The sequence below is a fragment of the Calonectris borealis genome, chromosome 4, assembly GCF_964195595.1.
Source record: "Calonectris borealis chromosome 4, bCalBor7.hap1.2, whole genome shotgun sequence".
NCBI classification, from domain to species: Eukaryota; Metazoa; Chordata; class Aves; order Procellariiformes; family Procellariidae; genus Calonectris; species Calonectris borealis.
In genome coordinates, this window is record NC_134315.1 from 45,385,493 (window position 1) to 45,413,276 (window position 27,784).

At 37.0% G+C, this 27,784-nt stretch overlaps 1 protein-coding gene across 4 annotated transcripts in view; it reads left to right on the top strand.

The window, feature by feature from the left end:
• Positions 1 to 27,784, top strand: part of MARCHF1 (membrane associated ring-CH-type finger 1) — a 259,802-nt gene that overhangs the window by 80,674 nt on the left and 151,344 nt on the right. For all 4 annotated transcript variants that reach the window (XM_075149398.1, XM_075149399.1, XM_075149397.1 and 1 more), the window contains one exon: positions 2,789 to 2,867. The gene's annotated coding sequence lies outside the window, so the exon portion shown is untranslated. The remainder of the gene's footprint in view (positions 1 to 2,788; positions 2,868 to 27,784) is intronic.

A 27,784-nucleotide genomic window follows, 5' to 3' on the forward strand; every position in this document is an offset into this window, starting at 1 on the left:
GTAAAGAAATTTTTCCTAATGTCCAATCTAAACTTCCCTTAGTTACCTTCATGACCTTTTGCTGGACTTGCTCCAGTAAGCCTATGTCTCTCTTGTACTGGGGAGCTCAGGATTGGGCCCAGCATTCAGGATGGCTCACCAGTGCTGAGTAGAGAGGAAGGATCACCTCCCTTGATCTGCTGGTGATACGCTTCCTAATGCAGCCCAGGTTGCTGTGGGCCTTCTTTGCGGTGAGGACACATTGCTGGCTCACGGCCAGCTTGTTGTCCCTCAAGTCCTTTTGTCCTTTTCTGCCGATGTGCATGGGATTATTCCTGCCAGCTGCAGGACTTCGCATTTCCCTTTCTTGAACTTCATGAGGTTACTGTGGCCCATTTCTCAGCCTGTCAAGGTCCTTCTGAATGGCAGTACAACCCTCTAATGTATCGACAACTTCTCTTAGTTTTGCATTATGTGTGAACTTTCTGAAGGTGTACTCTGTCTCACCTTGCAAGTTATTGATGAGGATGTTGAAGAGTATTGGCTCTTGTATTGACACCTGGGGTGTGCCTTTGATGACTGGCCTCCAGCTGGATTTGGTGTTGCTGATCCATAACCCTTTGAGCCCAGCAGTTCAGCCAGTTTTCAGTTCACCTCACTCTCCATTTATCTATTTCATGTTTTTGTCAGGGAGGAGCCAATGGGAAGCATTATTAAAGTCAAGATAAGCAATGTTCAGTGCTCTCTCCTTGTCCATTGGGTCAGCCTTCTCATCATGTTGGTCAGGCACAATTTCCCCTTCATATATCCATGCTCACTACTCCCAAACACCTTCTTGTCCTTCATGTGTTTGGCAGCAGTTTTCAGGATTATTTTCTCCCTTCCTTTGCCAGTGATCGAGGTGAGGCTGTGCAGTTTTCTGTATACTCCTTCTTGCCCTTTTTGAAAGTAGGGGTGATGTTTAATTTCTTCCAGTCCTCAGAATTTCTGCCCCCCTCCCCCCTCCGCCAATCACCATGATCTTTCAAAGATTGAGTGGCCTCACAGTGACGTCAGCCAGCTCCCTCAGTATGTGTGGGTGCATCTCACTATGGCCCATGGATCTGTGTGGGTCCAGTTTGTTTAAATGTTTCCTACCCTGATCCTCCTCCGTTGAGGGGACGTCTACCTTGCTCCAGGCTTTCCCACTGATCTCAGGGACTTGGGATTACTGAGGGATGGTTTTATTAGCAAAGAGTGGGGTGAAGAAGGCATTCAATGTATTGGCCTTTGTGACAGGTCTCCATTAGCATTCAGCAGCAGGCCACCATTTTCCCTAGTCTTCCTTATGCTGCAGGTACACCAGTAGGAACATCTTCTGTTCCCTTTCATGTTCATGTGAGCTATCCTACGTGTGTCTTTGTGATCCCAGTGAGATCCAACTGCATGCAGACCTCTTAATTCCTCCTGTTCCCTGTGCTGTGTGCATGAGTATAGAGGCTCTTTGGAGAGGTACAAAAGCATGCTAATTTACCAGAGAAGATAAGAGAGCTTCCCCCATAATTCTGCCTGGTAGGCATTTCCCTATGTATGTGGACATAGTTGGAGTGAGACCCCTACAGCCTTGGTTTTTTTGCTTAAACATTTCCTCCTATTCACATTGCCCCATACTCTTTGCTTGCCAACCTGGTCCTTCACTTCCTCACTTGATTGCTGGTCATCCTCTCCTGCCCCTGTTATTCCTAGTTTGAAACTCTCATTACTGGATTGGCCATCCTGTTGGCAAAAATGTTTTTCCCCACTTAGGTGGAAACCATCTCTGCTAAACAATCCTCTGTCCTCGTAGAGCATCCCATGATCATATAAAAACTAAAACCCCGTTGCCCACACCAACTGCACAACCAATTGTTGACTCGCAGGATCTGTCTACTCCTTCTCACACCATTCTGCCTTTCTGAAAGGATTGAAGAGAAAACTGTCTAAGCTCCCCATGCCTTTGACACACACCCCACATCCCCATCGTACCCCACAACAATGTAGTCAATGCTCGATGCTTTCCTGATTGCCCCGGCATCATCATTGATGCCTGTGTGGAAAAGCAGCAGAGGGTAATAGTCTGCAGCAGCCTTTCCAGAATGTCCTGATCTGAGTCCCCAGCAAGCAGCAAACCTCCCCGGGCAACAGGTCAGGGTGGCAGCTGGGGGCCTCTGTCCCCCCCCAGCAGGGAGTTGCCCACCGTGAGCACCCACCACGTGCTCCTGTGCAGCTTGGGTTTAGCTGGTTTGGGTGCTTTGCTGGACAGAGCTTGTATTTGTTGCCCTCATAAGACAACTCTTTTAGTTAAATGTTTTATGTATTTTACTCTTTGTTTTGTGAGAAAATGTGTGTAAAAACATGGCTAGGGAACAAATTATTTGTTTTGGCTTTTTTGTTTTATTAAGCTTTATTTATTCTTGAATGGTATTTTGCCGATGCCATATGGGTTAGCTGGCTACAAAAAGGCTTTTTTCACTAGCGTGGCTGATAGAAGGAAAATCATGTATGGTTTTCCTGGGGTCAGGGAGATCAAGGATTAATCTTTAATTAATCTCAAATCAATTGAGAGTCTACAGAAAGATGAATGGGAACCAGTATATGGTATAGGATTTGATAAAGGTTATTTAGGACTACCTTTCAAGTCCAGAAGTGTTGTTTTAGGTGGAAGACACCAGCATAAAACATTTTTTGAAAGCTTGCTTCATAACATGATTTAAGGCTATTAAGTGTAGGTATACAATATTTCAATATTATATTACTGGTTTCACATGTGTCTTGTCTCTGTTTGTTCTAGGAAATGAACCCAGAAAGTAATGTGAAAGACCGTGTGAAGCTCTGTCATAGCAGAAATTTGCTAAAAGATTGCTTTACCTGTAAGTTCTTTTTTTCTATTGTTAAATTATATTCATGCTGCTGGAAAAAAAGGGTTTATTCTGGCATTTTGACTTGCAGCTTGATTGTGAAGAAAGCCCTGCCAAGTGCTTTGTTTAACGCCTGCTATTATTAACTTGCTATATTTTAGTGAAGAGCAAACAAACATTTTTCCTCTTCTATTAAGGTTTTGAATCTAATGAGCAAAATTTTAATGTTGTGTCATTATACGTTATACATCCACTGTGATGCATACTAAACTGCAATAGCTTCCTTTTCAGAAATTCTTTTAAAAGTGAATGAAAGATAGAAAACTTCCAAACCTGTATGAGAGTCTGAAACTTTTCCGCTGAAAAGTTCTTTAGCAAAGATTGCCTGTGTAGGGGCCTGCTGTGACTCAGGCCTCTTCCGGATTGGTCATGTTTTTCCAGGGTTATTATATGGTAGTGCCACTTGTGGCAAAGAGTTTTCTACAAGTGAAATGTGTAGTGAAATGATTTAATTTTACATTCATTGCATAACAAGCTCCACTTAGGAATTTAAACTTTTGTTTTCATCTTCAGTATAATTGTATAATAAAATACTTCAGCGAGTGAGAGAAATGAACTTGTCCTCCTAGCAATACTGCAAGAAAAATGTTAGACAATCCGTTTTACACAAAGAACCAAAAGCACTAGGCTGACTGTTGATTTTGGCAGATTCACATAGCTGGTGGCAGAGCTGAGAACAGAATTCAGAAGTTCTTAGTCCCAATCAAGAGTTATAATTTGAAAATAAAATATGAGATGGGGAAAAGAAAAGCTTCCTACCAAGGTATCTCATAAAAATATGCCTAAAAAGTGTATCTTGAGGGAGATTGGGAGTTTACAAGCTAGAATTTAGCCAGTATATTAATTTTCTCCCTTGTATATATTATTATCATAGTTTAACTAAACATCATCTAGTTAGCAAGTTCCTGAAAACTATAAGGGGGAAGGTATTAACGAAGCGTGTTTCAAAACTGATAGTAGCTGTTTAATCCTTTAAAAATAAGTATTTCAGGTTTTTTTCCTTATCTAGCACTCTGTTTTAAAGTAGCAGCAACTCCTATACCTGGGCAACATAGGTAATTTGATTTGCCATAACCTTCAACCAAATAAAAACTTGCCAAGTCTAGTCTACCACAATTCAAGCTCTTTATGAAGTATCAGAAAATGTTCTGATATTTATTTCTAATTTTTCTCAAAAAGTACTTCTTTGTCTTAGTATTTCTTTACTCCTCTGATATAACTTGAGGGATGTTATGAGGAAACAACCACAAATTAAGTGCAAATACAACAAATTAGAATCTTAGTTCTGCATTTATGTTGTAAAGTAAAAACTGAACATTATTGTCTTCGTTCTATTAATATTCACATAGTATTGGTGAAACTTCAGCAATTGCCCTGTGTTATCATAAATGTATTAAAATTACTCAGATGGTGAAGTGTTTGCTTTGGTTTTATCAAATAACCTGGAGGGGATATTTCAGGATATTTCAAGGAGACTTTTATGATTAGTCACGGAAGAGAGAAAAGAAACTGCTACTCTGATAATGCTGCCTTAATAACTGAATTTGTCAGTCTTACAGTATTATTTGGTAGGCTTAATTACTTAGCACTAGTCAGGCAAGTGGATTTCTAGTATCATAACAGTAGCCTTAAAAAACCCAGGCAAACTGAAAAGAGGTAAGATTGAGTTAGAATTGGCTGATTTATTTCAACTTCATCTTCTCTTTCAATTGCTTTGTTCATCTCTTCATGTCTCTCTGAGAAATGCAAGTATTTTATATGTGTATATATATAAAAGTGTGTGTGTGTGCATGTGTGTATCAATTATAGATATTTATATTCACTGAAGATAAGACAACATTTGGGACAAAAATACAGACTTGACTTGGAAAAATCTTAGGTGAGAACATGGAGAAAAGTCTTTGACAGGATGCAAAAGTTGAGAGCTGCACTGCACATTGAGCACTATAAAGTACATTTGTAGCCTCCCAGACCACAAATGTGTTACTTGGAGTCCTGCAAATATGCTGATTTCCATCTGATTTTAATAGTGTGACTGCGTCTGAGGACAACATAGCAGAAAATATGGGGTTTTTTTCTGATCTAAAATGTTGTCTATTACTATATAGTTACAGACAATTCTGAAGCCTGGTTAGAGAACTGGCAATATGTAAGCATGGAGGCATATTTTCTTCCCTTGGCCTAAGAACTGATCCCGTATCTACTCCCAAGTGATGGTGAACCTCTTTCGGGTGTGTGTTATGAGTAAATGTTCAAATACACGTGATACTAATGGAGTATGGACATTAATAAATTACATCAAAGGAACCATAGTCCTAAGCTTCATTGCCATAATTTTTCCTATTATACACATAATTATTCTCTAGGTATAACTTCAGTTTTGCAGAAGCATTGAAGATACTTGTGCACTTGATGTAAAAATCGTTTCTGTGGTACCACTCATATGGAGTAGCAGGTTGCTTTGAAGCCAGGAATTTGAGAATTATGGTGGGCCACAGCAAAAAACATGTCTATACTCCTTAAAAAGATTCACGTGGGCCAAGAAATTGTCTTGTTTTGTAGGAAGTAGAGGTTTCAGCCTGTTTTTCCTAAGCTTGTCACTCCAGAAAGATAATGGTCTGTCACTGCTCCTTTCCACTAGTGGACATTTATGCATCTTTAATCTGCACTTGAGGTGTTTGTCTTGTGCCCTGGCAAGAGTGAGCAAAGGCTCCACTCTATCACTTTGCCAATACACTGACTTTGTACTCTTTTCTTCATCTGGATCATATGCAGTGGCATTATAGAGAGGAGGATGTACTTTTGCCTCTGGTATTTCTGTACTGAAATGCTGTCAGGACCTTAATTTCTTGTTTATTTATGCAATTTTGATCATAGGCATTTGAAAATGCTAAGGATGACAATTTCTGCAGATAATTCTTATGGGATAATCTGAACAAGAAGAAGCTTGTAAGCACTGATTAGATAAACATAATAGCAGTTTTATGAGGTTGACATCAGTCAATACAGATTTCTTTTAAGAATTGGACATGCTGTTTTTCATTAATTCTGCCTACGTTGGCAGCATGCTTCAGAGGGAAACACCGAGAAGAGGAGGAGAAAAGGTTCTAGAGACTGATTGTTGATTTTATTAAGGGCCTAATAAAAGAAATAATAAAGTAGTTTCTGTTTGGAATAACTTCTGGCTGGTACTATATGCAGACCAGAAGGAATAACATGCCTTATTTAACCAATTAAGTCTTGCTTGGAGAACTGTAGACAAGCAATTCTGGTTCTGTTTTCTTTGAATTTTCTTTTGAATTGGTTGTCAATAAGTTAATGAAGCTATGGCAGCACTCCATATTTTCACAGATGGCTGGACTGGCTTATTTTAAGTCCTCCTATACAGCTCTATATTTAGTGCTTAATCTATTCACTTCTTGTTGAAGAAGTGGGGGACAGCATCAGAGAGGTATATATCTCACAGCAGCATATATGCAGCTTCCTACTGAAGGCTGCAATTGATTTTATAATTCACATATTCAACCATCATATTGGTATAAACAGAAAAGACAACATGGGGAGGAAAAAGGATATTATTAATGTTATATATTCTGAGCACAGGTTGCTGCGAGAGAGAAATCTTAACATTTTTAACCATGAGATAGTTCCAACTTCTTTGTCTCAAGTCGTTTTGCTAGGAATAATTCCATGCTGTTAATTGTGATATTGATTAAAGTATTTCTATTATACATTTAATGTGTCTGGTAGTATTCCAAATAAATTAATCAGTATGCAAAACTGGCTGTCATGATAAGCAGACAAATAACTGTATAACTTACTGGGTTTTGTAGATCATGGTGGCAATTACTTCATTATTTTGTAATTATTATATTTTTCTTCCAAAGGGAGTTTGCATGTATAATTTCTATTAATGTTAGCTAGTGAACAAATAAGAAAACAGAAATATTCTTCTATCTCTTTTTCTCCACAGCTAGCTTGTTCTGTGTTCAGCTAGTGACCATGAAAATGAATTAACATTTCTGTCCTGTGCTTATAAAATATCAAAACTTCAGGTATCTTAATATATTCTATATAAAATAAGTAGTAGCACAAAGTCTACTTGTATATGTTTATAGAAGCACAACAATTTCTATATAGGATAGCCATTCATTTTGACAGAAATTTGAGAGCACAAATGTTCTGTTTACATAGACAAAATGGTAAATTATTCCTCTTTATGAAAGGCATGTTTGTTGATGCCCCGAGACAAGAGTTCATCATTTTCTCTGAATACTTTCCTTGGTGGATCTCTGGAGCACTTAGCTTTCCCCCCTATTCTTCTCATGCCCTCTGAAAAAGGTTTGAAATACCTTCTCTTGATTCAACTGAGAATACAGGGTTGGGTGATCTATTTGGAGATCCTGATGAGGGTCCAGTGCAAGTATTGCAAAAGGTGAAACTAACCCAGTTGAAAAACCAAAAACACACTACCAAAATAAGAGTAAGAATTTAAATGATACATATAGAAACTGGTGAAGAAAAGCACAGATTTTTTTTTTTTTTGTTGTAGAAGATTCCGAGACCCTAAGAGCACATTAATTTCCAAGGAGTGTCTTGCACAGCTCTAATTAATGTTTCAGTGATCACTGGAGATGAATCTTCCTTTGCTCTCCTCATGCCTTTCTTTTGTCTTCCTGAACTAAACTTAGACTTGAACTTTAATCTCATGTATTACCTGGCATATGTTTTTGTGTCAGCTTCGGTGAATATATTCAGGGGAATACAAGTTTTAATTGCAGCATTTTTGCATACTACAAGCATCTTCCTGATCATAAGCTAGTACAAAGCTATCTTGCAGAGTAAGGAGAATAGAAGGTCTTTCAACTTTTGCTTCAGTACTTATTAGGTAGATTTTTTTTAATAAAGGATATACTGAGGAATATAAATTGGACTGATGACACTAAGAAGTACAACAGCTGTCCCTGGTGTTGCTTGTTAATTTACTTTGCTGAGGTATAATTTCATGCTTTGATAAAATCAGACAGACATAACTATGATTTGCTGAAGGTGAAATAAGAGGACAGGATCTGTGAAACTTCTGTGGTTTTAAAAATATATGATACCAAATTTCCACCCGTGGTACTGAAAGCAGTGGTCAAGAAAAAATGTCCTGTAAGTTAAATGTGATGTCACAGGAAAGAGTATCAATGCAACTCAACTGAAATATTTTATTCTTTGGGGTCAGTATGCAGTCAATGTTTTGCTCTAGGTATAAACTTCCTAAATCTCAGGTAGTGTCAGAATGCACGTATAGGTATCAAAATGATGCTAGTGAACATGTGCACAGCATTCATAAGCCACCAGCCATGGCTTCATTAACTGCTGAAATTAAGGAAAGCTGGAGAATTGTGCGACCTGCCTTGGAAATTAAGAGGTTGATAGCTCATCATGGGATAAGTAATGCCAAATTTGAAAAAGTGCTGGTGGGGGAAAAAAAAAAAGACACACAAATAAAAGAAAAAAATTATTGCAAAGAGTTCTCAGGAACTGAATATAAGGTATTTTATTTTGATGAATAAAAAAATTTTGAGTTCCAGTGGGAGAGAAGGGAGGGAATGGTACAAGCACTGAGTACTTCTGACTAACAGTGTTTATTTTTTATTTTCGATTGGTCTAATGTTTTTCAAATTCCACAGAAGATAAATTCTTGGTTTATTTTCAGTGGTTTTATCATTAATAATAAGTTTTTGGTTAATTATGTGTCGGTTTACAGAATGTGTGGGTAGGAATTATAAATGCTTTGATTCCTTCATTTAGCATGGTGTGGTTATAGTATATGCTTCCAAGTTATGCAACAAGATTTGGCTTCGCAGCCTCCCTCAGAGTGAGCCTGCATCTCTCCTTCTTGAGTCCATCTTGACTATGCTACAGAAGTAGCTTGGAAGGGATGCGTACCATTATATAGTCTGTCACTTATACTTCACCTGTTTATTACACTTGTTGGATATTACTCCACAATTAGTCCATTGGCAGGAAAGGATACCTGGGATTAAGAGCCAGTGAAAATTGTTTTTGCTGAGTCTGTTTGTCAAATAGCTGTTTATCCTACAAACAAGATTTATGCACTTTAAAGCAAGGCTCAAAATGGTCTTAGAAAAAGTGCAAAGAGAATTCTCTTTAGTTTAATTTGCACTGCTTAACAGGTACAGCAATTTTAGGTGAGATACAGTATTGTTATGCTTTGCATCTACATCTCATACTATTGGCTTTAGGCAAAAAACTTGTGTTTCAGCTTCCCAGCAGATGAAGAGTTGAGCTCCTGTATCAATAATTTGCACAGTATGGAGGGATTGCATCGTCATAGAGATACAAGAGGTGCAGCAGGACCTCCAGAATGCCCACACAAGGACATTCACCTCTGTGGAGCTGCGTGAGGAGCTTGTTTTGACCCGTTGAAAGCAGAATACTCCTGAGAAACCTCATATTGGTAGAGAAGCAACTTACAGTTTCTTTCCTCACGTTGCCTAGAAGTTGATGTGTCACTGAGCGTTGTGTCTCCCTCCTCTGAAGGCAGGTTTAAGGGTGACCGTCTCAGGAAATGGCATTCTGCAGGGTCGTTCTTGCCATAGTCTACTGATACAGTCAGGGTGACTGTAATGATTGTGGCCCTCTGTGCCTTTCACAAAGCTAGAAGGGATAATTATGAGTATTAATTTAATAAATATGTAATGGACCAAAGACAGCACTGTTTTTGTGGGCTGATTCATGCGAGAATGGCCTAAGGATTCTCCATTTCTGCTGCCACCTCAGTAGTTTCCTGGAAAAAAAGTATGAGTGCTTGGCTCTAAACTTGAATGGGAGAGGCAAATTTATACTTCTATAATTATTTTGATTGCAGTTTATTGTTGTAGTCTATTTCAGATAAACCTACACTGCATGATAAGAAATTACCATAAGAAATTATCCATAAGAAATTACCAGTTAGAAAACAGTTATAATGTCAAGAGATGCTTTTGCTCCACAAATAACTAGTTCGCCATTAATGTCAGGTCTATGTGGCTGTAAGGTTTGGTTTTTTTTTTTTAAAAATCCTGTGTGCATTGTAAGAGCATTGCCTTTCAACTGTGCAGTAATTCCTGATAGGTCGCTTGTATTTTTAGATTTTGTATGACTTTTGTATTCCTCAGGCTTTAATATATCCTTTTTATACAGCTCCTGCTTTATTAATAGTTTCAAAGTGACCGTGACTATAAGCAGAAGGTTTATTTAAGCAGAAAATAAACCAAAGAAGAACATCAGAAATGACTGTCAAACTGACAGGAGGGCAGTGGGAATACTGATATGTTTCTTGTGTATGTTTCTATTTTTGTGATCAATCACAGTAAGAAGCCAATAAGCCAAAAGTAAGTAAGCAAGCAAAACTTGTCTGTGCTGCTCTCTGCAGCTTTCTGTTAACTAGGAGCTAGTAAGTGTTAGCAGCTTGTGGCGTTCTTTTGCTTGACTAGCTGAGCAGAGTTCATAGTACATATTATACAGAGCTGTGTAGAAGATCTTGAGAAAACAAGGTTTTGTGCGTCATTGCCACCTCCCATTACTAGCATTGCATAGCTGCTGGTGGTGCAATCGCTGGGCTTGTCCAGATTCAATTATCTTGTAATTAGTGGTAAAATTTGAAAAATGTTGCTGATAGGTGGTATTTGTGTGTTTAAAAAGCTAAAATAAATAATTATAACTATAAACTGAGTTTGAATATAGCTAAAATTTCTAGCAGGTATGCCCTGCAACATTCCTTGGTTGTCTTGTCCTCTGCTTGGGGGTGTGGCTGGACTACAGCTATGTGCTCTCTGCCTGTGTGCGAGGGTTCCCTGCCGAGGTATGCAGCACATGCATGGGTAAGAGAGGAATGGTGGGTCTTATGAAGGGACAGCTGGGGACTGTTACTGAGTCCTGTAGCACAGGACACAAATAGACTATATACCTTCAACCCTCACCTGGAATACTTAGCATCCCGAGGACTAACTCTAGCAGTTTTTGGAATGAACACCACTGAAAGTTTAAACTACAATGACATCAATCCTTACCTGTCTGTCTGCTCTATTTCAATCTAAAGATCTGCTTTCATTGCAACTTGGACAAGAGCATGTAGGCTGTCTTTGCAGACCGTGAAGAGACAAACACATGCATATGCAGAGTTTCAGATGGTTGAGGTTAGAAGTAGTATGCCCAACTTGTGGGTGGGGCCTGGTGTCTTCTGACCAGATGAACTGGACTCCAGGATTAACTAGATGACACAAATACATCTTTGTATAAATTTGGAAGGTACTCTTCCCGGAATGTTTTGCAGCATTCATTCAAGAATTCCTACTAAAGTGAAAACTTCCATTGATAAACTCTTTCATGTAAAATGTCCAGAAAGTTAATTCCTGAGGCTAAGTTAGCACTAACTGATGTTAATTTCACTGAGTATGAAATTTGTCCAGACATCTGGTTTAATAGAGGAGAGTAGTTGCTTTGGAGTGTAGACTCCACACACTTTAAGTGGCTAAGGTTAGATGGTATATATACCTTTCCACTCGTTCCCCAGTGTATATCAGTCAAAGAAAGAGGATTGCAACCACTTCCATTTTGAAGTGAACTTGGCTTCCATTTTCAAATGATCTACTGAAAAGGTAACACATGCTAAAGTAGTAGTTTAAATTGCCTGTAATGACTCAGTTTGGCTCAATTGACATTAGAGGGCAAGAAGATCCCGGAATGATCCTTACAGTCTTGGTTTCCTAGCTGCTCCCAACAGAAGTGTATCATGGTTTCACCAGGCCTGAAGCCTGGTTTCACCCAGCTTCCATCTAATCAAACATGAACACCCTTGAGAAGGGAGAATAGCTGAGTCTTCTCCTGATATGGAGAAGGAGCACAGCTCTGACACTTGAAGTTAGAGCCTAAGGGATGCTGTAAAGTGCCTCTGTCCTCGTGTATGCTGACTTGGCAATGGAAGTACGTGCGTGTTCTACTGGACCTGTTTTTGTGTAAGATGTTTTAATGAAGGCATTTCCTGAGAGGTGACAAAATGTAACTGGATTGGTCACAACGAAAAGTTGAAAGCTGATGTTCTTAAGATAGCAAAATGAAAGCAAATTTTTCTGACCCTAGACTAATTGAGATTTTTGATTTGGAAGAGATTGTGTGTATTCTCTTTTAAATTATGTTTTTGATATTTTTCTTCCTAAGCAAATCACACCCTGTTTAAATGGAGCTAAATATAACAATAGAGAAGACCTATGCATAAGCAGAATTATAATGGGAGAAACAGATATAAAAGGAAGCCATTATTTTTTCTTCCTGGAAGATTTCTCTAATTTGCAATTTTTTAAATTGTCCACATAAAGCAATTTTCAAAGATGTCACCATGAGTAACAATTTTGTTATATTTGAGATGCGCATTTCAGTACAGCTGTAAGAATAATACTAATATTATTATAAAATGGAATGATGCCATGTTAAACACTTTGAAGCAGGCAGATGTGAACCCGTCTGGAGAGGTGTATTTATAACCAGTCATAATTAAAAATTATTATTTTATTAGCTCTTACAAGTCTCATCTGAGACCTAAATTTGGATTTTGCTACTGTATCCTAGAAACTCTTCTTTCAACAAAATGTCTAGTTGTCTTCTGATTCTTAATGTCATTGTGGCCTTAACTACAAGCTGCGACTGAATTCTTTGCTCTAATGTGATGCTTTATGAGAATTCCAGCCTTTTGCAATTTATGAATTTTCTTCCTTACAGTTTCATTTAATAGGGCCTTGCTTTCTGTCCTGACAAAGTTCTTCATCTACCTTTTTTATGTATCTTTCATTACTTTATTCATTTTTGTTCTTTGCCATTCATCTCTTCCAATTAAACTATCTGTCCTTTTCATCTGTGTTTCTGCAGATGGAAGTTTTGTAGATTCTGTGCCGTTTAAGTGAACCTAACGGGGTGGGAGTGTCACGGTGAATATTTATGACCTTGTGGCAACTGTCTATGTGAAACTCTGACAATTTCCTCAAAAATGGAAAGAGCAAGTACATGAATAGTTTGGGGTTTTTTTTCCCACCTTTTTTAGCATAATTTTTGCCCATTCATCCTCCTGAGTCTCCCTTCCTTTTGTTGGTTATACAAACCTTTGATTTGATTCTATTAGGTTGTACCTATTATACGCTTATTTTGTTTATGTTAGAATGAGTCATAGCAATAGTCTCTCTTGTTTGTTGCAATAAAAATACCCCAATACCCATGCTTAGTTGTTTTCACAATTAATTGTGGTCACTGAATGGAAGAAAAGATGGTATTTGCAGACCTAAGTTGAGCACTGTTATTATTGCAAGAAGTGGGAGGTGGGAAGAGTTATAAAGATTCTTTGAAATAAGTGAATTTGTACTCTTTTTGTTGTTTTTAACAAAACATATCTGTTTATGTTGATATTGCCTAAAAGTTCTAATTTTGATAAGACCAGGTTTCTAATTTGCTGGATATGACATGCATATAAAGAAATATTCTTTTCCTGTAGGAATGCCTACCGTCTAAATATACAAAAACCACATGGGTTGAAAAGAAGGTTTTATAGTTATAGCATTTTCTTTCAACGTAGCTTAGTTCCTCCATCCTTTATCCCTTGTGTCCCTGTTGAAAGAATGTTTCTTAAGAAGCAGCGTACAAGGAAAGTTGTAATGAAGTGTTAGTTCACTGCAAAAAAAACAGTGAATATTTGTTAAATGAAGAAATCACAACCATAACTGAAGAGAGAGCATATGAAGGCAGACACTTATACGTGTGTCATACTCATAGTCATCCGGTGTGTTGAGTAAACTGGGCTATGTAATTCAAAGGAGGGCCCTGCTCAGCTTCTTGTTACTCATGTACCCTCAGGGACTCACGCTCAGGGGGCAGTGGGGAATTTCAACACTTTGCTAAAGCAAACAGTTCCAAAAATTGCGGCTGTAGGGCGCTTGATCTAAAAACAGATTTGTACCTGCTATTAATTGGATCCAGGGGTGGCCTTCACAGCACGCAGCAGAAAGGGAAAATTTTATCTTTGCGTCACGAATGTAATGAAACTCTTGACCCAGTGCTACTAATAGCTGTGGCTTAGTTGACACAGTCTCGTAGCTTTTTTAAGCTAGTAGGACAGCAACATCTCAGGGCTGTGAAAAGTATTTCATTCTTAGCTGGGTAATAGGAGAGAACAAAGCTGCTTCATTCATTGCTTTGTGTCTCGTCGACACCAGCTTTTTAGTTTTTCTGGTAAATGCATGTTACTGTATTGTTATTATAGGTCTTATTCTCTGTTGTGTCACTTCAGTTTTCCTTAGTATCAGTGAGGGAAAATCATTTAGCGAGGAGTCATTTTTAAACTGCATTTTCTACCTGAAATGAGAATTTCAGAGGGATAAGGGTTTTCAGTTAAGTTGGTTTAAGTTTACTGCTTATGCTGGAAAAAGCCAGTGGAATGAGATTTAGGTGATAAAATATCTTGTTAGGCAGCTGAGGAACACTGGAGGAGGTGAGCAAGAGCCAACTAGGAGAAAGTCCTACAATCTATTTATGAGACAGAATGTTATTTTAAGGTAAATGATCCTTAAAATACTGAAATCTACAAAGTGTTTATCAATGGATGATATTAGAAAAAGTGGTAATCAGAACAAGATGTGCCTCATTAGCTTTTGTGAGTATTTAAAGGCGCAGGCTTTGTTCAAGGTGCTTTAAGACTCATCCTTCTGGGAAACATGGAAATGTTATGTATGCATCCTTTCCTGAAGGAATTTAACAATACTGCCCCCAACTAATGTTTGGCTGAAATGGAGATTTTGCTAACTTTAGCAAATGTTCAGTTTCTGCTTCAAATTTTTTTTTTTTTTAGGTTTCTTTTATTTTGACCTGAACTGGTTCATTGCTGTCATGAAACACCATTGATATCTAATGTGTCTTTTTTATGGTAAGACCAAAATTTCACTGAATTATCTTTGAAGAAAACCAAGGACAAATCAAGGAAATCTTTCAAAGATATTCAGTGTAGATTAAATCCATCAGTAAGTGAAAAGGATACAGTTTTAAAATATGATCATAGTGGATTTTCCAAGGAATTTGGTGCCAAATCACCTTTGAATTTTAGCAGTCACAAGGTTTTTAACTTATTTAGATTCTTCAGGAAATCCAAATCCCAGTTTTAGGCACTAAATAAGTAGTACCCAAAGTGGAGGATCTTTAGGTGCAGAATTCAGACATATTCTCTTAGGAAAGGCCTGATTTTATTGTTTGTGAGTTCTTTTTTTTACTTTGCAGCTAGCATTTGTTTCTAATGTGCCTATTAAACTGACACAGTATAGTCTAACAGTGATACTGTCCAAAGCCTTTATTCATTTTCCCCAGTTCTTTCCATTTTGTCATTTTTTCACCTGCTTTATAAGTTTTTTGTTCTGTTTTGTTTTTGTTATTTAGAAGTATTTACTTCAAAGTGTCTGTTGGATTTCCCTAAGCAGTTTCAAATAGTTTTCCACTGGTATATTCAATGGTTTTAAAACATTACCAATGTATATGCCTTGTTACTAAAACCACTATTTCTGTGCGTTGAAGAAATAGGTTTTCCACCCACGTTAGCTGGAGTTTGTGTAATATGGTCTGATATCTGCATGTAGTGCTGCTTTGAGATGGATGCTACCCTTGTGTTTTTGCCACGCTGAGTACCTTAATGATAATGAGGATATATTCCCTGCTTGCAATGTTTATTACTAGAAAATGTCTATAAGCTTATGCTGTAAATGGTCTTGAAATGTGCAGGTTTTTGTAGTTTCCCACGGAAAAAGGTTTCTTAAATGTGTGTGTGGGGAAGGTTAGATTCAGAATTCAAATACAAATGGCAATTTCCTGTTACATCATTTTCAATCCGTGTACTCACCGAGTAGCAGAGTGTGTTTAAGGGTGGACCTTTGCTGTGTGAGAAGCACGAGATGCTTGCGCCAAGGTGTGATTTTGCTCATGTCTTCAATAGTAGCTTTTAAAGTTCAGAAGTGGATAGATGGTAGTGATTTCACATCTTGGAGGTGTTACAGCGTAATCCTAACTTTCAGAGCTGGGGTATCCACATTGCTCAAAGAATGAAAAGACTTGCAATCTGGACTAGCATGCACAAGCAATTAACGTACTTTGGAGTCCTACAATAAAATAATTTAATACTCTCTGATTAGTGTGTGGAGATGCAGTAAGGCTCATAATTTGTCCAGTTCCCAAGTTGCTGCTTAGACCTGATACTATGATGATGAAAATCACATCAGTTATTGGAAACAATCCTATTTCCATAAAGCTGAGCTTTGTGAAGGTGGGTTTTCTTTTGCAGAGCATAAATGGTGCGTGAACCGTTGCTAGTGTCTGGAAGTCACTCTTAAGTGAAGAACTGTGAAATTCAGGCTTCTGTGTAGGGATGTTGTCTTCATATGCTGCCTTCTGAACAGGGATGAATTCTACCTGGTAGTGAACTCAGAGAAAACAGCCGTAAGATTTGGATGTCTTCTGTCCTTTTCTAGCTACTGATTATATACTGCTCAGAGGTTTTAAAGGTTTTTATAAATGTTATTTGACACCCCAGATTCCTAGAGAATCTTAGAACTGTTCTGCTGTAAAAATGTATGTGATAATTGCTAATGTGATAAGATACTCAACAATATAAAATAAACTTTTTATGTGATGTGATGTGATGTGAACAAACTGGTTAGCTTTATGGCACAAGGTGGAGTGGGGGCAGGATGGGCTAGTAAATCTTACTTCAATCCTGAGAATGAATTTATTAGCTGTTTTTAAGCAGAAGATTGAGAAATCTGATCCTTCGTTAATTTAGTTCTTCTTAATAACCTCTCCTAACTCTCTTAAAAAATGCAGTTATTCAGCGAGAAAAACGAGAAAAAACTTTTTTTATCTAAAAATATTCTTGGGAAGGATGACTTCAGAAAGTATATTGGACAGCAGTTGTAACTTTTTTCCTCATTGGAAAATAGCTGTACGGAGAAGCTTGCCATTCTGAGGTGCTTAGTGGCACTTAAAGGATTGTAACTAGTATTGGGTCTTCTCAGGCTGAATTTTCTTCCAGTGCTTAAGTATTGGTGTGATTATAGAGCAAAGTGCTTTTCATAGTTCACATTGCACAGGAGTTCACTTTAAACCTTATTACTTTTATGTGGTATTGAAGAGAATTCAGTTTTATATTGAAGCTTGAAAGAACAGATAAATGTAATAGCACATTACGTTTACTCTTATCTTCCAAAGCAAAGCATCCAGGCAGAGATAAGATAAAAGTATAATCAAATTAATCTTGCAATGTTTAGAAAGCTGGTAATGGGTAACACAAAGAAATATATGACTTAAATCTGTGGTAGAGTTGTGTTAATTGGGAATGAATATTTAAGGTACATAACCTGCAGAAATACAGAGAGAGAGTTGCAATGATTTGCCTGGGTGTTTATGTTGAAAGGTGCTTTTCCTTTAGAAACAATTTTATCATCCTTCTTTTCCTGCCTGCCCCCCATCTGAATTACCACTGTAGATGCCTAGTTCCGTGGAAAAATAACCAACAAAACAAACCCCTGCAAAACTCTTGATTTCTTGATCAATAAGCACCATGTAAAAACCTGAGTAATTCTTATTTCAGTACTCCTTTTCAAAAAATTTTCACGGGTTTGATAATAACCTTCAGAACAGGAGCTTGAGGGATTTGTTTTCTGAATCTGGGTCCACTGCAATTTAAAATGAAAAAGCTGTATTGTGATAGTAAACTCAAAGTTAGTATGGCAATGTCCATCTAATAACTAATAACTAATTACATCATTAGTTGTTAGTATCATAACAACAAATTATATTTGATTAGAAATGAATACCTTTGTAATAGTTATATGGCTCTGCTTTTGGTATACTTCCACAGATTTTAGGTGAAATTATAAACTAATCTCATATTTTTTGTCATGTAGTTCAATAACACTTTGAAATTCTCTTTATCTGGAAAAAATAAAGAGGGATGAAGAAGAAAAGGCTTGTGTATGTGTGTATGTGTAGGAGAATGCTGTATCACGCATTTCTAAACTTAATTATCTTTATTTAATCAGAAGTGTATTCCATGTTTGTTAAAGAAACAACCTTTTCTGATTTCATTAAGCTTCTCAGGCATGTAGAGTTTCAGCCAGGGAATGTGCTTTGTTTTGAACTCAGTCAGCGACCCCTATAAAAATGTTTAATTAACTTTTTGCCAATGTCAATATAGTTCTATTATACTCAGAAGGCCGGATGAGCTCCCTCTGGTGGCTCATTTACATTGGAGTTTGTTCTTTGCTTTACTGAAGGATCTGTTTACTCAAGCGAACAAGCCTGCTGACCCCAGGTATCAGTCAGGCGTCAGTTCCTGTGGGCTTACTTTTTAATTGAAAAACATCAATAATTTTCTTACAGAATGAAACATCAGCATTTAAATTCACAGCAGTTTCAATTTGTTAGCAAAATAAATAAAGATGTATTGAGTAACAAAGTAAGCAAATAAAACTGAATTACTTCCTTCTAAGTATAAATCGCACAATAGGTGGGTGGCAGTAATTTAGGAGTGGCAGCCACTTATAATAGTGCTTACATTTAAACTTAGGAAATATTTGGATATTAAAGAAAATTATTGAAAAAATGTGAAGTTTGTGTTTTTAAAATGGTTTAATCCTATAGCTGAACTACAATTTGAGTTAAAATGAATCTTCGTATCAGAATTCATTTAAGCTATTTCATAGCATTAAAGAGAAACATAATACATCTCACTTATGTATAGCCTTGTTAAAATTATGAAGCCAGGAGACTTTGTGGGTCAAAACCACCAGCAAGTTTAAAGTGAATTTGCCACCTCTGTAATATTAATTTCCACAGATCCTTTCAAACTCCATGCTGTTGTAATTTAATGGGATCCTTATCATACTGGCAATGAACCGTCCTCTGAAGCAGTGAGAGAAGTTTCAAAGCCAAACAACATGCAGACTGGACATAAGGTTAAAAACTTGGTTCAATACAGAAGATTTCTTTTATTAACCTATTTTCAATAAAACTGATGATAGAATAGAATATTAAAAATTAGAGAAATTATAGTTCTTGGAATATGACTATTGAGCCAAAGATAAAATTCTGCCCAGGTGTTTCTGAAGGAAAGGAGGAGGAAGGGTGCAGATGAGAATAGGAGGGAAATGACAGTATTTTAAGCTTATAAGAAAGAGATGTAAAATAAAGGGGAAAATACAGGATAATAAGCAATAGACACCTGTAGGAAGCTGAGAAGAAATATATTATAAAAAGTGTTTTGAATGACTATTCATTTGCATTTTTTAATTAATATCTTGCATTTTTTTATGTCCATTGAACACACTATCAGCTGAAATTCACAAAACAAAAAATGCTTAGCAAACATGGAAAATCTTATCTAAAAGTAAATTTTCAATATTCATACAAATGGACCTGGCTGTAAGATTTTATTTTTGATCACAAATTGTGCATCTGTCTTCATTTTTTGTCAAATAATGATTGAGAGCACAGTTTAATCTCCAATATACTGTGCACCTGAATACCTGCATTAAATACAAACAAACAAACTCAGTCTTCCAGTCTAATTATATGTAGCCAGTAAGAGAAGCAGGTGGGTTAGTAAATAATAATTTCCTGTTGTGCAGGTTTTTTAGAACAGTTTCCCACTGTGTCCAAGTTCAGCATCTCCTTGATGTTGGTGATCAGAACTTTGAGAAGTGAAAAGTCTAATTGTTGAGGAAATTACTGGTGTAGTTTGTTCAGGACTAAGAAGAATTGGAAATAACTTGTTTGGTGCCCCCTGGGACTATGTTTACATTTTTGCAGCTGATGATAATTAGCATTTTCCAGTCATCCTTCGATTAAGAAATATGCTGATCCTTCTTATCAGTCTGTGCTCCTGGCTGCTACCCAACCTTTTTCTCCTGTTCTACCAGTGCCATAATTGTGCTGCTTGTTCTACTGAACTTAGTTCTGTTTCTAATGCTCTCATCTAGAAGATTGTCCAGGTCTTCCTGTATTGTGCCCTGGCCCTCCTCTGTGTTGACTAATAGCTTTGAATCTTGGCCAAGAACTTGAGTTCATTCTTATGAATAACGCTAGAACTCTTTAAGATTGTTGGATTCAAGTTTGCAGCATTTAACCTAAAACTAAGCAGGTGGATTCCACTGCTTTCTGCATTTTGATGTTTCTATCATAAAGACTGTTAACCACCTTCTGTTAGAGAGCTGTTTACATGTATGGAAATAATAATGGAAAATAATGGGAAAAATGATGGGAAATAATGTTAGGTGGCAATGCCTTTATTTATCCTCCACTCTTTTAGTACTTTTAGCGAGTAATTTTTTTTCTGTGGTAAACATAACCAAATAACTCAATAGCCATTTCCTGAACAACTAGAGTTGTGTTTGTTATCTGAAGTAGCACGTGGACAACAGCGTTTTATTTTTATGTTTGTATGCTGGTGGACATGTGCAGCCAGACAACGTGGCATGCAGATTACTTCCACTACTACAAAACCAAGAACATAATTTCATACAGTGTAATTTTATGAAATGTTACTGCCTTTATATTTATATTGCTGAGGGTCAGCAATGTTTGTAAGCAGAGGTTAGTGTTTATCATGAAGGTAGAACTACCTGAACTGGAGCGGTGATAGGATCTCTTAGCACTTGTAGGCATAGACGCAAGTTGGGTACTGCAAATTAGAATAAACATAGTAGGATCCCTGTCTGTGTAGTGAGTAGCTAAGGGTCACTGCAGTTTAAATAGTAGTTTCTTGAGTGGATGCTTTAACTGCATAATTTTATTTCTTTTGTAGTGTAAATTGATTAAATACATAGTCTGCCCATTCTGTGTAAAAATTTGTCATTGACTTTTTCTGTTTCTTTTATAAGGTATATTTACATTTAGACAAAAATTCCAAATTGTCACTCTAACTTGTGAGAGAAATGGGCTGTTGAAGCTACTGGCAGTTTGTAGAACTTCTGTGCATATCTTCCCTTGTCCCCTATTTCATGGGGACATTGTAGTGTGATAAATGAATAGTATGCTTGGTTTAATTTAGATAAAATAAACTTAGTGCAAACACTGTATTGGAGGCAGCCATGAAAGTTTTTGTGTTTAACAGTGGAAATCAGAAGTTGTTTTTAATTCTGCTATCTAGTAGATAATGAAGATAATTGGTTTTAACAGCCAGGGGCCACATTTTATCCAATTTACCACTGTTCTGTCATTTCGTATCTCACTTTCATCAAATCTAAGTTTCAGCTAGGTAAACTTTTATTTGGTGCACCAGGTATATTTTAATTCAGTCTCAGCTATTAGTTTTTAATTTTTTAACCTGATTTTTGACTTGTATCCTTCCATGACCTTGATTTTTAGGTGTTCTAAAAATGCTTAGGCAGTATATCTGCAGAGACTATGCAAGTGGCAAATATGTTCTTCCATGTTTGCACTGACTTCTATTTTAGCCTCTCCATGGAGGAAAAAGGCGACCTGTGCTTAGTAATGCTACTGATGAAATGATGTGTAATAATGTGCAATATCCTGTGAATGGCAACATAGAAAATATATCCAAAGACATTAATTTGAAATTTTTAGTTGATTACCTCCTTAATACCTTTAATACACCTATATTTGTATTACATTATGTGGTACTTCTCAGCACTTCATTCAATTATGAAGCTAAGGGTGAGCAAAGGGGAAAGCTACCAAAAAACCCCTGAGGACCTAATAACATGATGGCTACATTCAAGTCTATATCAACTCCATATAGCATTTAAAAAGTGACTTCTAATATGACATCTCACAGCCATTTATTCTAATTTGTGAAGAAAGCAAATTCTGTTCACCTCTTTTAAACAACTTTTAAATTTTGCTTTCGATGAGGATTTACTTGCAGAAGAGTTCTGCCTAAACCTCTTGCATTCCTGAGGCTTTTCCATTTGAAGCCAGCCCACAGTGCAGAACAGTATTTAAGACATACTGGTCCAGACAGCAGAGAACAACAGGTTTTCCCATTCAGAGGATAAGATATCTGGAAACTGGTCCATGCTGCTTTGAAATATTTGGACATTTTAAAATAATTACTCTCCTCAATTGTATTTGGCTAAAGATATTTTTCATATTTGCCCTAATTCCATGGCTAACTTTGTACTGCAGTAGGTTTAAACTTTTTTTTTTTTAAACTGTGGGGGATGGGAGATGATCTAAAGGAATTTTTCATTTATCTAAAAATTTCATTTGGTTCTAGAGTCATGTAACTTGAGGATGCTGAGAAGCCGAAGGGATTGGTTTACATTAGTCTTGTTTGGTCTGCATTAAACAACTGCTAGCTGCATTTTTAATTTAGGTGTTAGAAACTTCTGCTAGTTCAAGTGACTGTACTTCATCCCAGTTGATCAGTATCTAGTACTGGTATCCACTTCCACAGCTGCCATGGTGATCAGACTTGCTTCTCTGTATGTGACTATAAGACAGGCTGAAAGTCACAACAGGTAGCCTGCATTGAATTTACTAATATAGGTGAGATTTGTGTTTTCTTTTCTTTTTTCCTCACAAAACTTTATGTAAGAGAGTACCTGCTATTTTAAGGGAAAGAGAACTGCATTAATTATTTGTGAGTGAAAGTGGGCTCCTTTCTGACTTTTACTTCTTATTATAACTAAAATTTATACTGATTGTGTATGTGGAGATTGCTTTATTCTGAAATATCTGCAGAAAAGAGAAAACTTGTGTTTAAAGGTTGTTATTGGATGCTTTTATATATATATATATATATAAAAATATGTTTGTGTGTACGTACATGTAAATAAATAAAGGCCTCTGAATACATGCTGGTATGTAACCTTAATTTTTAGCTATATGTAGAGACAGTTTTGATACCCTGAGAGCAAAATGTATTTAAAATTGTAGGCAGGATTCTTTTCTCTAGGACCTATCTATAAATACTTTTGAAATCTTCCTCCTGACAATACCCCTTATTATTACTGTTTGCAGTTGTTATATGCTTTACTCTTTTGTAATTTTGTCACCAATGCAGGTTAGAGGCGAGAGGCTCAACTGCTTTGATGCACTTGTTAATATCAGAGGAAAATGGAGTGGGTCCTTTGCAGAAATTTTGGGTTACGGATTACTTTGTACTTTACACAGGGATATATCTAGGACTGCGGTGCATCTGCGTGCAGTAATGGCATATTATCCAGTCCAACCTCTTTTCATAAAACCACGTTATTTTGTTGTGTTCTTAAATAAAGTTGTGATGAGAACAAATGAGGTAATAGACTTATTCTTCATCAATAGAGTTATACTTATTCTTCATCAATTTCTTATTAAGGAAAGGAAGGTAATATAGATGCTGAAGATAATATATAAAAGTGACTCTTGAGGACACGGGAGGTATAGACTAGAGGTCAGGTAAGATGTTTGGAGTATATAGGAAGCATGTTAATAGGTTTGAAAACATTTATGAGGATGTAAAATCTCCCCAGTTAGATAGTAAAGGGAGCATAGTATATACAGTGTAGTAACTTTTCTGTATTATTTTTGAGGACAGTGAAACTCATCCCTAGATCTCAGGACTATAGGCTATAGGTCTGTACCTTTCTGTACATTGTGCATTCATAGCCAATGTATCTTTTTAGCAAGTAATATGGAGTCCAGCCTACCAACTTCTAAGCATTTTACGTCCACAATTTTTTTTTTTAATTCAATATAGCTTTTGGCTTAAAGATCATATAATGGCTACAGTACCTCTTATCTAAAGATGATTTTATGCTGACTAAAAAAGAATTAGCATTACCTGTTCCTGATAAAAGAAAGTGTTACTTATGCAGGGAAACTTATTATTATGTTTTCGTTAATTTAAGAATATGGCAAAAATTCAGGATTCTGTAAGTGATGGCAGCAAGGCAGAGTGATTATATATAAGCTGACAGTAAACTGGCAGTACAGTGTTGCCTTGTAATTGTGTCACAAAGGGGTTGCGTTGCTGTTTGTCATTCTCTGGTTGATGCTTACATCAACATGGTTGGATCATTAACCACAGTTGATCAGATTCTCTTCTTACTTCAGTGCAGTAGGCTTGTGTAAACAGTGAGAAGAACATTTGCTCCTTATTAAATTAGAATAAAAACATTGTGTGTGTATGTAGGGTTAGAGTTCTGATCCCTTTTTGTTGTCCGATTCTTACGGAAATGCTTTCAGGGGTGGTTTGTACACTGAATGCACATGTCCCGAGTGTGAGAGAGGACGTAGTAGCCTCAGAGCCATGGGTGGAGGGGATAGACAAAGAGGTTGCACGCATTGCAGGCTACAGCAGAAACATGGGGTGTAGTCCACAGCTAGGGAGCAGACCTACGTTGTGAGACACCAGGAAAACAGTTCCTTTTGTCTTGATTACCTTCATGGTCACCAGGGTCTGACTAAGGAGGGAGTATTGGGTGACTAAAAATTAAGTTGGATCCTTTGGGTTCTCTGAATTGGGATTAGTAGCATTTCAAACCACAGGTGAAAAGGAGTTACTTCTCTCTTCTGTAGTTACTTGCTTCAAGAACTGTGGATTATATTTCTGTAACTTAAATCAGTTACTAATGGCCCACTCAACATGGAGCTTTCTTCTCTGACACATCATTTTCACCTGCTCCAGGTCACCAATTCTCTTCTGTTATTGTCATCCCCTTAAGGCTGAAACCCCATCCAGCTGCTTTGCACGGCAGCTCCATACTCCACCTGAGCAGCTGTCACACTGTCCTTCTGGTGAGGCGTGGCACCGAAATGCTGACTCTTTGGGTGGTACATTTGCCGAAATTAGCATTGTTTAAATAGAATATCCCAGGCTGATCACCATGGGAAATGAGTGGAAGTTACCACATTTTCTAAGTGTGTGTGTATTTTTATTTAAAAAAAAAAAAAAATTATATAAAATCACTTTATTTACAACTTTATAGAATTTTAATAGAATCTTTATAACTATATAAATAGTAATTTATAACTTTACAGGATGCGAGTAAGTAGAGTTAAGGTCCTGTTCAGGAAGGGAGAGAAGAACAGAGATCTGACACAAAGTTTATGTATTTCGTCTACCTGAAGCTTACCTCAGGTTTGCACTTTTCATCCTCTGCTCCCTCTTTTGTAAGAGGGCTGTGTTCAGCTCCCGGTGACTGCTCTGAGATGTAGTAGGAAGTGACCGAAGGGAACATAGGAGCCTGCAAATCATTCTCTAAATGTTATGAAGTACTTTGGGACTCTGGGAGCTAAAAACACATTGAAAATTGAAATCAATAGTTTTATTGTTTCTGCAAGATGTGCTCTGATGTTGTACTGCTGTTCTGAGATCATAGGTGTATGAACACCTATGCAAAAGCTTTACGTTTTATAACTCTGTATTGTAAACTTGAAAAAGCAAAGAGGGAACACTAAAGTAAAGTGTGGGACAGAAAAATGATCCCAACCCCACCTCTGCCACTGATTTTTACGGTGTGCTTTTGGATATGTCCCGTATCTTCCAATAGCTTTGTTACCACGGAGCAGTGGTGCTCTCCAGTTTTCTACATAGAGCAGAATGAGGCTGATTGTTTAGTGACTTGTTTTAGCACTCGGGGTGGGAAGAGCCATATTCTGCATATGTACAGTGAGGGCAATTGCATGTTAATTTGAAATCTCCACATGGTGAAGACATGTAATTAGTGAAACAGTTAAGCAGAATGCGAGCATGGACTTACTTAATGGTAAAGTATACCCCTTGCTTTGGGCCAGTTTTTTTTGTTATATACTTTTTAATGGCATAGTTTCACTCTGGGGGAAAAAGGGGCCACAAGACTTCATCTTTTTAAAAAGAACTAAGCACACCACACCCTTTAAGGTCTTTATTCTGGCCAACTAAGACAGACATAGATGGGATTAGAGAGATTACTGGTTAACCTAGAAATCTCTGACTTGAATCTCAGATTTGGACGATTTAAAATGTAGAATTATTGGCACAATACCAAAAGATAGGTTGACTTTTTTAAGCTTAACTAGACATGTAAAGACACACTGCAGGAAAACTCCATTTTAATACCTCAAAACCACTGGTTTTCTATCTGTGTTTTTATCAAAGAGGTAAGTGATTATCATGACAAAGCAGAGCCAGGTTTAGGGATTCTTAATCCGGTTGTTCCTCAGAGGAAGGAAAAGAGTTTGTCTGTAACTTTAAAACTTTCTGTTAAACTAATAAGGAATTTCCTTTACGTTATAGTATAGTTTAAGATTAACAGTTAAACTTTACCGGTCTGGTATATGGCATTTCTTGTCTTTGAATACTGCTAGAATAAATTTTTGTATTACAGCTGTCTTGGTAAGCAGGAGCTTGTCTTTTTTTCCTGATTTACATACAAAATTCGTTTATGTACATTGGAAACTGTTTAAACTTACATTCAAATTAGTTTTAAACTATTAGAGAGTAAAGATGGAATAAACATGTAAAATATAACTAAAAATGTTTAAAGGAATTGTGTAAATGGCAATAGACTTCATTTTATTCTTTGTAAATCTATTTCATTACTATGGATATATATATAAAATATATATAATAAATATAAAAATGTGCACACAAACACACGTGTCTTGCAGCATCTCCAAACTCCTAGTACAGATTATGATTCTTTGTTAAGAATGCATTTGTTATGCATTTGATAAACCTTTATTTTAGAGTGTGTCTGTATACCTTAGTTTAAACCAGTGATGTAAAACTGGGATGGCAGTGTGAACCAGATCCCAATTTATCTCTGGCTAGTCTCATGTAAACTCTGTTAACTCAGACTGAGAAACAGTATCTAAAGTAGTGGAGTAGTGAATCAACAGTATTTTAAATCCTTCCCACATGGCTTTGTAAGAAAATCCAGGCTGTATATAATGCCATTATTTCTTGTTAGAATTCCAAGTGCAACTGGATACAGCTAGAAATAAAGATGATTTATTTCAAGGCTTGGGTAATATTTAATTATTTTTTTTAATTGACAACATATTAAAATATTGTTGGTGTTTGCTCTGTTTTGTTTTTTTTTTTTCCCCTGCTTTCATTCCTGTATTATTTATACAGTGGTAAGAATTTGACTTCTGATCTAATTCTCTCTGTACTATTTTTTATCAAAATGAGTTTTGCTTGCATCTTAATGTTTATCAAGAATAATAATTTTTTTACACAAGTATAAATGTTAAGAGTTTCCTTTCCTCATAACCATTTTTGTAATACAGCACCTGGGATATTCTTCTATTGTTTTGCATTTTAGGGGGGGGGGAGATGGTGGAACAGTTTTCTTGGGTGTTTTGCTTCTTGTAACTGAGAGAACAGAAGCTGTTGGGTGGGAGAAGCTCGTGTAAATGACATTTTCAGGGTGCGTGTGACTGCTGTAAAGACACATGTGTGTCTGCCTTTGGCTTGTCCTGCTGACCTTGCTTCTGGTGGTGTCTCGGGAAAAGACGAGCGCAGCAAAGGGTTAACTTTTTACTATCAACCTCAGAAAGGCACATTTGCAATCCCTCCCAGTCTTGTCTTCCTTTTTACACCTCATTCGCTCACCGCTGCTCTTCACTTCAAGGCAGATCCTTTGACCTAAGCAGATTATTGTAGACGCATGAAGGACACAGCAAGCTATCCGTGCTTTTAAAGGAGGAGATTTTTGCTCCAAAATAGGACACTAAGCTTTTCAGCCTTATGCTGCTTTACCTAGTCAGCACGAGGCGGTGTCTCCGGGTGCTCAGTGGACTCCTGTGGAATCGGATGGGAAACAAAAGCAGAAGTGGCAGCCGCTGCAAATGTGGGAGCCTGTGCCATT